The 14416-nt window shown below is 46.1% G+C and overlaps 1 protein-coding gene across 3 annotated transcripts in view; it reads left to right on the top strand.

The window, feature by feature from the left end:
* SHROOM3 (shroom family member 3) overlaps positions 1–14416 on the top strand; it is a 502164-nt gene that overhangs the window by 387645 nt on the left and 100103 nt on the right. The window contains exon 1 of one of the 3 annotated variants that reach the window (XM_063919668.1): positions 9418–9489. The exons of the other annotated variants lie outside the window; for them this stretch is intronic. The gene's annotated coding sequence lies outside the window, so the exon portion shown is untranslated. Of the gene's footprint in view, positions 1–9417; positions 9490–14416 lie in introns of those variants that run through there. 3 annotated transcript variants of the gene reach the window in all.

Below are 14416 nucleotides of genomic sequence, written 5' to 3'. Positions count from 1 at the left end.
GCACTGCGGCCGCCGCACATGCGCATTCTGCACCCGTTCGCACCGCAGCGAAAAACTGCGTGCGAACGGGTCGGAATGACCCCCAATATGCAGATTAAATTGATCATATAATCACACCAGTCCAGGCAGCAGTAATCAATACACAGATCAGAAATGCGACTTTTGGAAATAGTGACTGGTTACTCTTTAGTGAAGAACATGGATTACTTTCTGTAAAAGGGGCATTAATGCTAACTGCTATATATATTCATTTGAATTACAGAATTCAAGGGTGACCTCTTTGGGACACTAAAGAGACAAAATTAACTTGCTGGGTTTCTTTCTTGGTTTACTAGCAAAATTCCGTATTGCTCATACAAAAGTCCCCAGTGTACAGGAGAGATTCAGCTAACCTCCTATCTGTTGTTACAGTTATACGCGTGTAATTGGATAAACATTTCCGGTGGGAGAATTGTTATGAAAGATGGTGTTTTGGTTCTTGTAGTCCAAAGTTGATTACAGCCAGGGTGCTAAACAGTATCAATCACACAATGTCGAGCAATCATTTCTAAATAGAAAGTAGTATTCTGGGCCCAATTTTTCACCTGGTCATGAGAACGCAAGTGCGTAAAAAACATGATCTAGGTATCTGTAGTGTAATTACTAGGAGGAATTTCACATCATCCTTTATGTGTTGTATTCCGCAGATTACTGAGACAATGCTGTTTACCTTTCAGGTGAGGTCTCTATGGCATAGTTCAGGAAGGCTCATCTGTCCCTATCCTATGATATCCTTTCTATGCTCTATTTCCTTTTTCTACTCTACTAAGGGGATGTAGTTATGTGACCGGCGGTCTCACAATGGGGGTAATTCAGACCTGATCGCTGCTGACGATCAGGTCTGTACTCCGCATGCGTATGCACCGCAATGCGCCAACGCGCCGGACGACTGCACCGGGCATTGGTGCATAGCGATGGGATGGTGCGAAAAAAGCGATCGCACGGGCAATCGCAAGGTGACTGACAGGAAGAGGCCGTTTGTGGGCGGCAACTGACCGTTTTAGAGGAGTGTCCGGGAAAAGCGCAGGAAGGACCAGGCGTTTGGAGGGAGGGTTTCTGACGTCAGCTTCAGCCCCGATCATCGCAGCGGCTGAGTAAGTCCTGGGCTGAGCAGAGACTGCACAAACTCATGTTCGCACAGCTCTGCTACAAATGCGATCGCACACCTGCACACACACAATACCTTCCCCCTGTAGGCGGCGACTACCTGATCGCAGGGATGCGAAAAACGCACCCTAGCGATCAGGTGTGAATTACCCCCAATACCTACACCTACATCCCGCCCCCTCACTATCCTTACGGTTGGCATGCCTAAGAACAGGGACACACATAGAGTGGGAATAGAACCCCCCGCCGGCATTCATCGGCCGGGATCCTGGCGTTGGGATGCTGACCGCCGGGATCCCAGCCGCCAGTAACGCATACCACACCACTACTAAGTCAGTAGACACTATAGGCCTGATTCAGAGATTGTCGCAGATGCCATTACAGCTGCAATCCCATATGTAGCGGTTGTGCGAAAATATGCAAATATCGCAGCCGCTGAGATCTGTGTTGAGACATCCACTGGCAGCATTTCTGATCCGCTGCTGGTGTATGAAGACACAACCATCGGACGCGCATCGGTCATTCATCATCCTATGGTCAGGCAGCATGGCCGTCGGAAGTAAGATGCCAGGGCTATTTTAACTGCATATAGCAATTGTTTCCAAATTGTGTGCCGTGGCACCTTGGGGTGCCTTGGGCCACTTGCAGGGTTGCCCTAGGTTGGTGGTCCAGGACAAATTCAAATTATTTATGGTCAATGTAATAGACAGAACCAGTGCTGGTGGCTGTCAATCCTAAACTATGTTGGTAAACAGAAGCGAATCCTGTCCCTCCCCACATAACTGAATAAGTATGACATACTGTATAAACATAATTTCTCTAACGTCCTAAGTGGATGCTGGGGACTCCGTAAGGACCATGGGAAATAGCGGCTCCGCAGGAGACTGGGCACAAAAGTAAAAGCTTTAGGACTACCTGGTGTGCACTGGCTCCTCCCCCTATGACCCTCCTCCAAGCCTCAGTTAGATTTTTGTGCCCGAACGAGAAGGGTGCATACTAGGTGGCTCTCCTGAGCTGCTTAGAGTAAAAGTTTAAATTAGGTTTTTTATTTTCAGTGAGTCCTGCTGGCAACAGGCTCACTGCACCGAGGGACTAAGGGGAGAAGAAGCGAACTCACCTGCGTGCAGAGTGGATTGGGCTTCTTAGGCTACTGGACATTAGCTCCAGAGGGACGATCACAGGCCCAGCCATGGATGGGTCCCAGAGCCGCGCCGCCGGCCCCCTTACAGAGCCAGAAGACAGAAGAGGTCCGGAAAATCGGCGGCAGAAAACATCCTGTCTTCAATAAGGTAGCGCACAGCACCGCAGCTGTGCGCCATTGCTCTCAGCACACTTCACACTCCGGTCACTGAGGGTGCAGGGCGCTGGGGGGGGGGCGCCCTGAGACGCAATAAAAACACCTTAGATGGCTAAAAATACATCACATATAGCTCCTGGGCTATATGGATGCATTTAACCCCTGCCAGTTTTTCCTTAAAAAAGCGGGAGAAAGGCCGCCGAGAAGGGGGCGGAGCCTATCTCCTCAGCACACAAGCGCCATTTTCCCTCACAGCTCCGTTGGAGGGAAGCTCCCTGGCTCTCCCCTGCAGTCCTGCACTACAGAAACAGGGTAAAACAAGAGAGGGGGGGCACTAATTTGGCAGATTAATAAATACAGCAGCTATATAAGGGAAAAACACTTATATAAGGTTATCCCTGTATATATATAGCGCTCTGGTGTGTGCTGGCAAACTCTCCCTCTGTCTCCCCAAAGGGCTAGTGGGGTCCTGTCCTCTATCAGAGCATTCCCTGTGTGTGTGCTGTGTGTCGGTACGTTGTGTCGACATGTATGAGGAGGAAAATGGTATGGAGGCGGAGCAATTGCCTGTAATAGTGATGTCACCCCCTAGGGAGTCGACACCTGACTGGATGGTCTTATGGAAGGAATTACGTGATAGCGTCAGCACTTTACAAAAGACTGTTGACGACATGAGACAGCCGGAAAAACAGTTAATACCTGTCCAGGCGTCTCAAACACCGTCAGGGGCTCTAAAGCGCCCGTTACCTCAGATGGTCGACACAGACCCAGACACGGACACTGACTCCAGTGTCGACGGTGAGGAAACAAACGTATTTTCCAGTAGGGCCACACGTTACATGATCACGGCAATGAAGGAGGTTTTGAACATTTCTGATACTACAAGTACCACAAAAAAGGGTATTATGTGGGGTGTGAAAAAACTACCCGTAGTTTTTCCTGAATCAGATGAATTAAATGAGGTGTGTGATGAAGCGTGGGTTTCCCCCGATAAAAAACTGCTAATTTCTAAAAAATTATTGGCATTATACCCTTTCCCGCCAGAGGTTAGGGCGCGTTGGGAAACACCCCCTAGGGTAGATAAGGCGCTCACACGCTTATCAAAACAAGTGGCGTTACCGTCTCCTGATACGGCCGCCCTCAAAGAGCCAGCTGATAGGAAGCTGGAAAGTATCCTAAAAAGTATATACACACATACTGGTGTTATACTGCGACCAGCAATCGCCTCAGCCTGGATGTGCAGTGCGGGGCTGGCTTGGTCGGATTCCCTGACTGAAAATATTGATACCCTGGACAGGAACAGTATATTATTGACTATAGAGCATTTAAAGGATGCATTTCTATATATGCGAGATGCACAGAGGGATATTTGCACTCTGGCACCAAGAGTAAGTGCGCTGTCCATTTCTGCCAGAAGAGGGTTATGGACGCGACAGTGGTCAGGTGATGCGGATTCCAAACGGCATATGGAAAGTGGGCTCACTCGCAAGTGGACCCCTGGATCCTGCAGGTAGTATCTCAGGGGTACAAATTGGAATTCGAGACGTCTCCCCCTCGCCGGTTCCTGAAGTCTGCTTTACCAACGTCTCCCTCCAACAGGGAGGCGGTATTGGAAGCCATTCACAAGCTGTATTCCCAGCAGGTGATAATCAAGGTACCCCTCCTACAACAGGGAAAGGGGTATTATTCCACGCTGTTTGTGGTACCGAAGCCGGACGGCTCGGTGAGACCTATTTTAAATCTGAAATCATTGAACACTTACATACAAAGGTTCAAATTCAAGATGGAGTCACTCAGAGCAGTGATAGCGAACCTGGAAGAAGGGGACTATATGGTGTCTCTGGACATCAAGGATGCTTACCTCCATATCCCAATTTGCCCTTCTCACCAAGGGTACCTCAGGTTTGTGGTACAGAACTGTCACTATCAGTTTCAGACGCTGCCGTTTGGATTGTCCACGGCACCCCGGGTCTTTACCAAGGTAATGGCCGAAATGATGATTCTTCTTCGAAGAAAAGGCGTCTTAATTATCCCTTACTTGGACGATCTCCTGATAAGGGCAAGGTCCAGGGAACAGTTAGAGGTCGGAGTAGCACTATCTCAAGTAGTACTACGACAGCACGGGTGGATTCTAAATATTCCAAAATCGCAGCTGATTCCGACGACACGTCTGCTGTTCCTAGGGATGATTCTGGACACAGTCCAGAAAAAGGTGTTTCTCCCGGAGGAGAAAGCCAGGGAGTTATCCGAGCTAGTCAGGAACCTCCTAAAACCAGGCCAAGTGTCAGTGCATCAATGCACAAGGGTCCTGGGAAAAATGGTGGCTTCTTACGAAGCGATTCCATTCGGCAGATTCCACGCAAGAACTTTTCAGTGGGATCTGCTGGACAAATGGTCCGGATCGCATCTTCAGATGCATCAGCGGATAACTCTGTCTCCAAGGACAAGGGTGTCTCTCCTGTGGTGGTTGCAGAGTGCTCATCTTCTAGAGGGCCGCAGATTCGGCATTCAGGACTGGGTCCTGGTGACCACGGATGCCAGCCTGAGAGGCTGGGGAGCAGTCACACAGGGAAGAAATTTCCAGGGCTTGTGGTCAAGCATGGAAACGTCATTTCACATAAATATCCTGGAACTAAGGGCCATTTACAATGCCCTAAGTCAAGCAAGGCCTCTGCTTCAGGGTCAGCCGGTGTTGATCCAGTCGGACAACATCACGGCAGTCGCCCACGTAAACAGACAGGGCGGCACAAGAAGCAGGAGGGCAATGGCAGAAGTTGCAAGGATTCTTCGCTGGGCGGAAAATCATGTGATAGCACTGTCAGCAGTGTTCATTCCGGGAGTGGACAACTGGGAAGCAGACTTCCTCAGCAGACATGACCTCCACCCGGGGGAGTGGGGACTTCACCCAGAAGTCTTCCACATGATTGTGAACCGTTGGGAAAAACCAAAGGTGGACATGATGGCGTCCCGCCTCAACAAAAAACTAGACAGATATTGCGCCAGGTCAAGGGACCCTCAGGCAATAGCTGTGGACGCTCTGGTAACACCGTGGGTGTACCAGTCAGTGTATGTGTTCCCTCCTCTGCCTCTCATACCCAAGGTACTGAGAATCATAAGAAGGAGAGGAGTAAGGACTATACTCGTGGCTCCGGATTGGCCAAGAAGGACTTGGTACCCGGAACTTCAAGAGATGCTCACGGAGGACCCGTGGCCTCTACCTCTAAGAAAGGACCTGCTCCAGCAGGGACCCTGTCTGTTCCAAGACTTACCGCGGCTGCGTTTGACAGCATGGAGGTTGAACGCCGGATCCTGAAGGAAAAAGGCATTCCGGATGAAGTCATCCCTACCCTGATAAAAGCCAGGAAGGATGTAACCGTGCAACATTATCACCGTATTTGGCGTAAATATGTTGCGTGGTGTGAGGCCAGGATGGCCCCTACAGAGGAATTTCAACTGGGTCGTTTCCTGCAAACAGGACTGTCTATGGGCCTAAAATTAGGGTCCATTAAGGTTCAAATTTTGGCCCTGTCGATTTTCTTCCAGAAAGAACTGGCTTCAGTTCCTGAAGTTCAGACGTTTGTCAAGGGGGTACTGCATATACAGCCTCCTTTTGTGCCTCCAGTGGCACCTTGGGATCTCAATGTAGTTTTGGGGTTCCTAAAATCACATTGGTTTGAACCACTCACCACTGTGGACTTAAAATATCTCACATGGAAAGTGGTAATGCTGTTAGCCCTGGCGTCAGCCAGGCGTGTCTCAGAATTGGCGGCTTTATCCTATAAAAGCCCTTACCTAATTTTTCATACGGACAGGGCAGAATTGAGGACTCGTCCTCAATTTCTCCCTAAGGTGGTTTCAGCGTTTCACTTGAACCAGCCTATTGTGGTACCTGCGGCTACTAGGGACTTGGAGGACTCCAAGTTGCTGGACGTAGTCAGGGCCCTGAAAATATATGTTTCCAGGACGGCTGGAGTCAGAAAATCTGACTCGCTGTTTATCCTGTATGCACCCAACAAGCTGGGTGCTCCTGCTTCTAAGCAGACTATTGCTCGTTGGATTTGTAGTACAATTCAGCTTGCACATTCTGTGGCAGGCCTGCCACAGCTAAAATCTGTAAAAGCCCATTCCACAAGGAAGGTGGGCTCATCTTGGGCGGCTGCCCGAGGGGTCTCGGCTTTACAACTTTGCCGAGCAGCTACTTGGTCAGGGGCAAACACGTTTGCTAAATTCTACAAATTTGATACCCTGGCTGAGGAGGACCTGGAGTTCTCTCATTCGGTGCTGCAGAGTCATCCGCACTCTCCCGCCCGTTTGGGAGCTTTGGTATAATCCCCATGGTCCTGACGGAGTCCCCAGCATCCACTAGGACGTTAGAGAAAATAAGAATTTACTTACCGATAATTCTATTTCTCATAGTCCGTAGTGGATGCTGGGCGCCCATCCCAAGTGCGGATTGTCTGCAATACTTGTACATAGTTATTGTTACAAAAATCGGGTTATTATTATTGTGAGCCATCTTTTCAGAGGCTCCTCTGTTATCATGCTGTTAACTGGGTTCAGATCACAGGTTGTACGGTGTGATTGGTGTGGCTGGTATGAGTCTTACCCGGGATTCAAAATCCTTCCTTATTGTGTACGCTCGTTCGGGCACAGTATCCTAACTGAGGCTTGGAGGAGGGTCATAGGGGGAGGAGCCAGTGCACACCAGGTAGTCCTAAAGCTTTTACTTTTGTGCCCAGTCTCCTGCGGAGCCGCTATTCCCCATGGTCCTAACGGAGTCCCCAGCATCCACTACGGACTATGAGAAATAGAATTATCGGTAAGTAAATTCTTATTTTACTTAATTTATAGTATTTATTTCTGAATTTCACAATAAGAGACTTTTGGCCTATTGGTGCCGTGAAAAACATTCTGATACTGAGCAGTGATTCCAAAACATTTGGGAACCACTGGTATATGGGATCGCAGGCGCAAACTGAGACATGCACCCAAAACGGTCACAATATACAGTACATGCATTTGAGCACTCCCTGAATGTTAATTACTTTGCATATAAATCCTCATTACGACAACTGTCGCAAGTCCACCACAGCACATGCACAGTTGCAAAAAAGTGCTCCACTGTGTCCGACATCAAAACTACATCCATGTCTAAATCAGGCTTATGACAGCTATGGCAGCTAAGCGTGATGGCAGGTTAGAAATCAGTGACAAGCTGAGCTTTACGTCGCTTGTCACATAACACATGAGGCCATCTGAGGCTAATGTTATGCTCACTTTCTGACCCAATGCCACCTTAAGACATGCCTGCTCTATTGGTCGCACATGTGTCGGCTTCTCAAATTTATCTCCTACGATTTTGTTTTTAATCTTGCCGCCCACTAACCATTACATATGGGATCCAGACTATGGATAGACACTAGATCAGGGGTAGCCAACACTGCTCCTCAAGAGCTACCAACAGTTAATTTTTTCAAGGCCACCTGTGGCTGTGTAGAATGTATTGATTAGGAATGAATGCCCACATGCACATGTTTGAAAATATGACAGTAATGATTACACCTATGCACCATCTAGGTGGTCTGGAAAAGGTGAACTGTTAGTAGCTCTCAAGGACTGGGTTGGCTACCCCTGGTCTAGATAGACAGTCAATAGGTCAACACCATATGGTCAGGTATTACAGTAGGTTGACAGGGTCAGAAGGTCGACAGGGACAAAAGATCAACAGGTGCAAAAGGTCAACAGGATCAAAAGTAGAAATGGCAATGGTTGATACAAGTTTTTTTGGGGGTGGGGGTTTTCAAAAATGTTTTCAACTTTTGCTTGCTTTACATGTGGACTATGAATGAGAATAGTAATCTCATTCATAGTCTGTGCTGAGCGCAGCAGTAGCGGAGGTGAGCAAAGGAAGCCCACAAGGGTCTACGTTACCACTGATTGCGGTAACAGGTGATGAAACATACAAAATTACACACAAAAAAACATGAAAACTTATGTCTACATTTTTTGTGTTGACCATTTTCACGTCGACCTTTTGAGATTTTTGACCCATATCAGCATTGTGCTTATACAGTATGTTACAGAGAGACAGAGATCACCAAAGGGGTGAGGCTTTGTATCACCTGTCCAGGGATTCTCTTCTTCATGCATTAAGCAGTGTTGCAGGATGTCTTTTGTCTTCTAGCACAGAGATAAGTCTGACATTGATACATTGACCTCAGGCACTGTAATCAAGTTTATCACGTTGTATTGACACACTGGATCACGTATTATTAGTACATTGTAAGTCCTTTATATATGTACTTTCCAGGTCTCAAAGACTCATTACACCGGTGTCAGGGATAAAAATTGAATGGCAGGTATTGGAGCTCAAGTAAAAAGGAGCATTGCTAAGTCATTTAGCGGGATCTTGACCGCCTCCCGTCATTTAGATGCACTTCACATGGGAAGATCTTTGTTATCACTAAGTACACACTGTTTAAGAATATTGCTTAAAATTTAAATCAGTATTGCCCTACGGGCGACAATAGCAGGCTGGTACAATCAAAATAGAAATTATGCAAAAAAGTCAGTGTACGATTGAGCGAGCAAGCACTACTCAGAAGACATGGCAATGAATGAGCAATGCCAGAGATATTACATCATTTTGAATCCTCCAAGGGTGAGGAGTTCAGCCTGGGATTTCCAAATGTCTGTTACTGCTCATGAATTCACAGCACATAATGTTTTGGAGGCAGAGGGGACTGCTTTGGATTCCAGTTGTAGTCAGTACCAGCCCTTGTGCAGGGATGCTCAGAATTTCTTGGGTTCCGTGCATTCAAGACAATAAGAACACAGAGAGGGAGCTGCTTTTCTCAGATGAAGGCCAATCACTCCTTTCCTTTTACATACATCAGCTCCTGTGATTTTGTGATGCTTACGCATGTTCTGCTTTTCTACAGCATACAGTTTGTAGCATTATGCTCACTTGCCAGCATGTGCTCTGCAGAAAAGTAAAGATGAGATCTGAAAAGGAGAGGTTGTTGCTTGGCTTTCAAGAGCAGAGAGTAAGTGTGCTAAATGAATGTGACATTTTGTGGTATCAATAATAGTAAACTTTGTTTCAGAGGGCAGGATCTGTTTAATTTAAATAAGTATGATATCAATATGTTTTGGACAGTCAGTGTGTTACGTGTTTAAAAAAACTCCCAAATCTGTCATTGACTATTGTTATTTTAGACAAAATTTGCCTAGAATAAATGCACAAAAATATTAGCCCCTGTTATGTGGTCACTTTGTGTAATCCATGGTTTCATTGATATAATTTGGCCTTCCGTATACTGTAAGTGCATACCTCCCAACATGACCCTCTCCAGGAGGGACAGAATGTTCTGCTTCTGGACTTCCCTCTTCATTTATGATGGCCAACACCTGTGTTGAACAGGTGAATGGATAAGAAAGGTGTTTCAGCACAGGTGATGGCAATCATAAATTAAGAGAAAACTCCAGGAGCAGAGCATTCTGTCCCTCCTGGAGAGGGTCATGTTGGGAGGTATGTAAGTGGGCAAATTGGACCCAGAACCGATACCTGGTTGATTTAGTCAAATAACTGGGTCACCTATTGAGACCACCGACCTTTACTGTGCCATACTTTTTCTTCTTTTATATAGGATATATCCCATGTTCTAACAAAGTGGTAGCTTGAGTCTCAGTTGTACACCTAGTGAGGCTAGACCTACAATATGTAGTGCGACCAGAATATGAAGCCGGCTACACTTTATTTCCATAAATTCTTTTTAACAGAGCATCCCTGGGATGTTAGTTTAACACTAAATAATGTACTTTCCCATGGTTCATATATGGAGCTTTCTATTTGGGGATTTAGTGGTCATTTAGGGAATGAAGCAATGTGATGTATCCTAAAGGCCAATTTTGACTTTGCGATTTCCCTTGAACTCCCCGGAGCCCAGAACCACCAATATTGGCTATACACGCGGTGCCATTTTGGCTACGCATAAATTTTGACTATACAATTAACTAGATTGTACACTTTCTAGTCAAAATTGCCATGCCTGCACAGTCTGTTTTTTCTTGCGATACCGACCCCAGAGAGCGCGCATAAGTGTTGCAAGCTGTATACATATGTTGCGATATGTTCTAACTTTTCTTACGATCTTGACTATATAGTCAAAATCGTAAACACACATCGCACTGTGTGTATACACCTTAAGGATGGTTCAAGCCATTGGTTTCTGATTGTTAAATTTGAATTATTTTCATTTACATTTGTATTGAAAAAATACTATTATTTCATATAGCTTTGAAAACTAACTTGCAAATAAGAAATAATTTCCGATTTTAAATATGTTAATATATCTTTGCAAATTCAGTTCTCAGATCTATTCATTATTATTGTACCATTGTAAAATATATAACCATAATTGGATAAGCAATTTTTGTGAGAACAGCTACTCCGAAATGACAACATCCATTTTTATGGTTCAGGTGTCATTCGATAGGGTGTGTGACGTAGATGTGCAATAAGGTTGCAGGCTGTTGAGGAATAATGCATCAAAGTTGTGATTTTTTTTCCCATAGAAAAAGCATGGGGTGGTTATTTTTTTTGCTTGATTTCTAGCAATGGATGACTAATAGTTACTAAGTCTATCAGGAAGTTGGGAATTTGCCAGTACTCTATAAACATAGACTGATAAGAGTGTAATAGCTGATTTAGATATATATGGTAGATTGATAAATCAGAATATTGCATAGTTTTCATATTTTATTAAACTATTTACGCTAAGGGGGGTCTCCAATTAGCGGTGGTAATTAATTTACAGCAGCTAATTGGTTAGCCATGATTGCCGGCGCTTATCCCCCATTGCCGGCACGTACTGGGAATTGGTTACACCTGCCTCAGGCAGACAAAGCAAAATCCCAGATAAGTGACCATTTTTTACGCAAAAAGTGCTGCGAAAAAGTTATTTTGCCGGCAAAGTTATTTTGCGTGTAGTAATTGGATGGGGGGATAAAAACATTGTCGACATTTTTTTTTAATTAACACCCCCCCCCCCCCCCCCCCTGCCATTTTTCACGCCTGTTGCATTTTTGCACCAGTTGGATACCCCCGAATTGTAAGTTGTATTTCCCCCTATGGGGAAACTATTAGAAAGGAAATGCATTTTTCTTAGTGTCCTACAATCAATACAAGAAGATACCAAGCTAGTGTTTTTCTTTGTGGTTTATTCATTTGGAATTGTTGTGGGCACAGCAGGCTATGTTTCTGTAAGTGCTACATATTTAGGGGTATATTAAATTAATTACCCGCACTGACTGTTGGGTGTAAAAGTATTGCTGAGGGGGGGGGGGGGGGGGCGCTATCTAATTAGCCCCAATAAGCATGCCGCCGCTTTACGGGGATTTGTTTCATCTGCCGCTGACAGACTAGGCAAAATCCCAGAAAACAGCCCCGTTTTCATCCTAAAAACGGGGCTGTTTCTACCGACAACACACTGAACGGGTGTAGTATGGTATGCCGGCGGCCGGGCTCCCGGCGACCAGCATACCGGCGCCAGGAGCCCGACCGCCGGCATACCGACAGCGTGATGAGCGCAAATGAGCCCCTTGCGGGCTCGCTGCGCTCGCCACACTGCGGGCACGGTGGCGCGCGTTCTCCCTCCAGGGGGGTCTTGGACACCCACGAGGGAGAAAAAGTGTCGGTATGCCGGCTGTCGGGATTCCGGCGCCGGTATACGGTGCGTCGGGATCCCGATAGTCGGCATACTGAAGACCACCCCACTGAACCTGCGTGTTTTCAGGTGAAAAGGATGTTTTTTCCAGGTGAAAAAACATGGGTGAAACATCAGGAAATATCACCCTGAGCTTCATCGGCGGAAATTGAATATCCCCCTTAGACTTTATCTGCCAGTTTAGCACATGCCCATCATATTAACAGGAGCTAAGGCAGCGCTGACTTGTGCAGGAAAGCAAGAAGTGAATATCTTTTCCCTGCTTATCTCCACTTCAGCAGGTACAACAAGACACATAATACCATCAAAAGATGGTGTTATATTTTTCAGAAACAAATGTGAGAAATGTGACTTCTCTTATTAATACCATGCCAGAACAGCATACTTCCCAACTGCCCAGTTTTCGTGGGACAGACTGTGCCGCTGTCTCACCCGCGGGTTGCAGTGTCCTGCGGTGGGGGTGGCAGTTGGGAGGCTCCTGGCACACATTAAGCTGCTGCTCTCCAGTGGTGAATAGACGCTGTATGCATGTGCACAGCATGTATTCACTGGAGGCAGAGAGGCTGGGGGCATGGCCAACAGCCAGGGGCGGATTGGGATGGAAAACCAGCCCAGGAAATTTCTGGAAGCAGCCCTAATGGAGGTGGGGTCTGTCGAGGGGGTGGGGTATGTTGAGAGGGGTGGGATACTCTTCATAGACCCCGACACAGCCGTCCTTGCATCTTTTGCTGCAGTTGGGCCTGTGACTTCATGTTAATTCTACTACATAACCCTTCCATGGTGGCATTTGTCTATTCTCACTATATACAATACTTTACTGTCCTAATCAGTGGTCATTGCTTAGTCTGGCTCGAGTTCAGAACACGGGAACCCTGGTCTATTAGTTTCACTATTCACGTGGACATCTAATGGGAACAGTAACCTGTGGCAAGCAAAGTGGAGCAAGCCGCCCCGCCTGAAGCATGGCGAGCGACGCAAGCCCACGATGGTACACTTATTAATGTTTTGACCAGTGCAGTTATACTAATCCAAGGGATCCCATATTCTGAACTTGAACCCTTAGTTCTACTAGATTCATTATGCTCCTACACTATATTTTTGTTACATTCTCTGGTATGCGGTTAGCTCGTTGAGATCCCGACTGTCACAATAAAATGCCGATGTCGGGATCCCGACGGGGGGCACCATACTGCCGCCGGTATACCAGTGAGGTAGGTCATTCCCCTTTTATGGGTGTCCACAACACCCACAGAGGGAGAATAGAACCTGTGATGATTGAAGCTTGCCACAGAGCCTGCAAAGGGCTTCGTTTTGCTTGACCCCCTGCCGGCATTCTACCACTCGGGATGCCGATGTCGGGATACTGACATTTGGCATCCTGGGCGACGGTAAATCATACCGAACCGCACTGTCTCATCTGTACCTTTTACCCTCTTTCTTCTTTGTACATTCTGTCATGCCCTACACTTTACTCTTGTCCCACTCACTTATTATATAGTCTCTCCTTTATTTTATCATATTAATGTTATTCTCTTTATCTTTACTCTTCGTCCTTTACTTTCTCCAAATCTCTCTTGCCCTTTAGTTTTCTTAAGTTTTTATCTTTCCACGCTCTCATACAATATACTCATACTATATTATACTGCACACGGGTCCCTGTCCCTCTATATTACAAAACAAGCAAGTACCTGTCCCTCTATACAACACACACAAATCCCTGTCCCTCTATACAACACACACAAATCCCTGTCCCTCTATGTTAGAAAACACACAAATCCCTGTCCCTTTATATTACCACACGCAAGTCCCTCTATATTACAACACGCAAGTACCTGTCCCTCTATATTACAACGGTCCCTGTCCCTCTACATTACAACTCACGCAAGTCCCTGTCCCGCTATATTATAACACGCAAGTCCCTGTCCCGCTATATTACAACATGCAAGTATCTGTCTCTCTATATTACAACATGCAAGTACTTGTCCCTCTATATTACAACACGCAAGTACCTGTTCCCTTTTCCTGACTCTTTACACTCTTTGAAGCCTCTTTAGTCTTTATACTTTAGTCTCTTTTATTTTGTCTTCCTTTTTCTCTATAATATTTTACTGACATATTTTCCTTCCTAATCCCTGACATAGAGCCTCTTACTTGCCCTATTCTCTCTCTCTCTCTCTCTCTCTCTCTCTCTCTCTGTCTCTATCTCTCAATCACATACTTTTCTTTGCATTCTCAATTTATTTTC

This window comes from Pseudophryne corroboree, chromosome 1 (genome assembly GCF_028390025.1).
Source record: "Pseudophryne corroboree isolate aPseCor3 chromosome 1, aPseCor3.hap2, whole genome shotgun sequence".
Lineage (NCBI taxonomy): Eukaryota > Metazoa > Chordata > Amphibia > Anura > Myobatrachidae > Pseudophryne > Pseudophryne corroboree.
The sequence above is the reverse complement of the archived record's forward strand: the minus strand, read 5'-3'. Positions and strand labels throughout refer to the sequence as shown.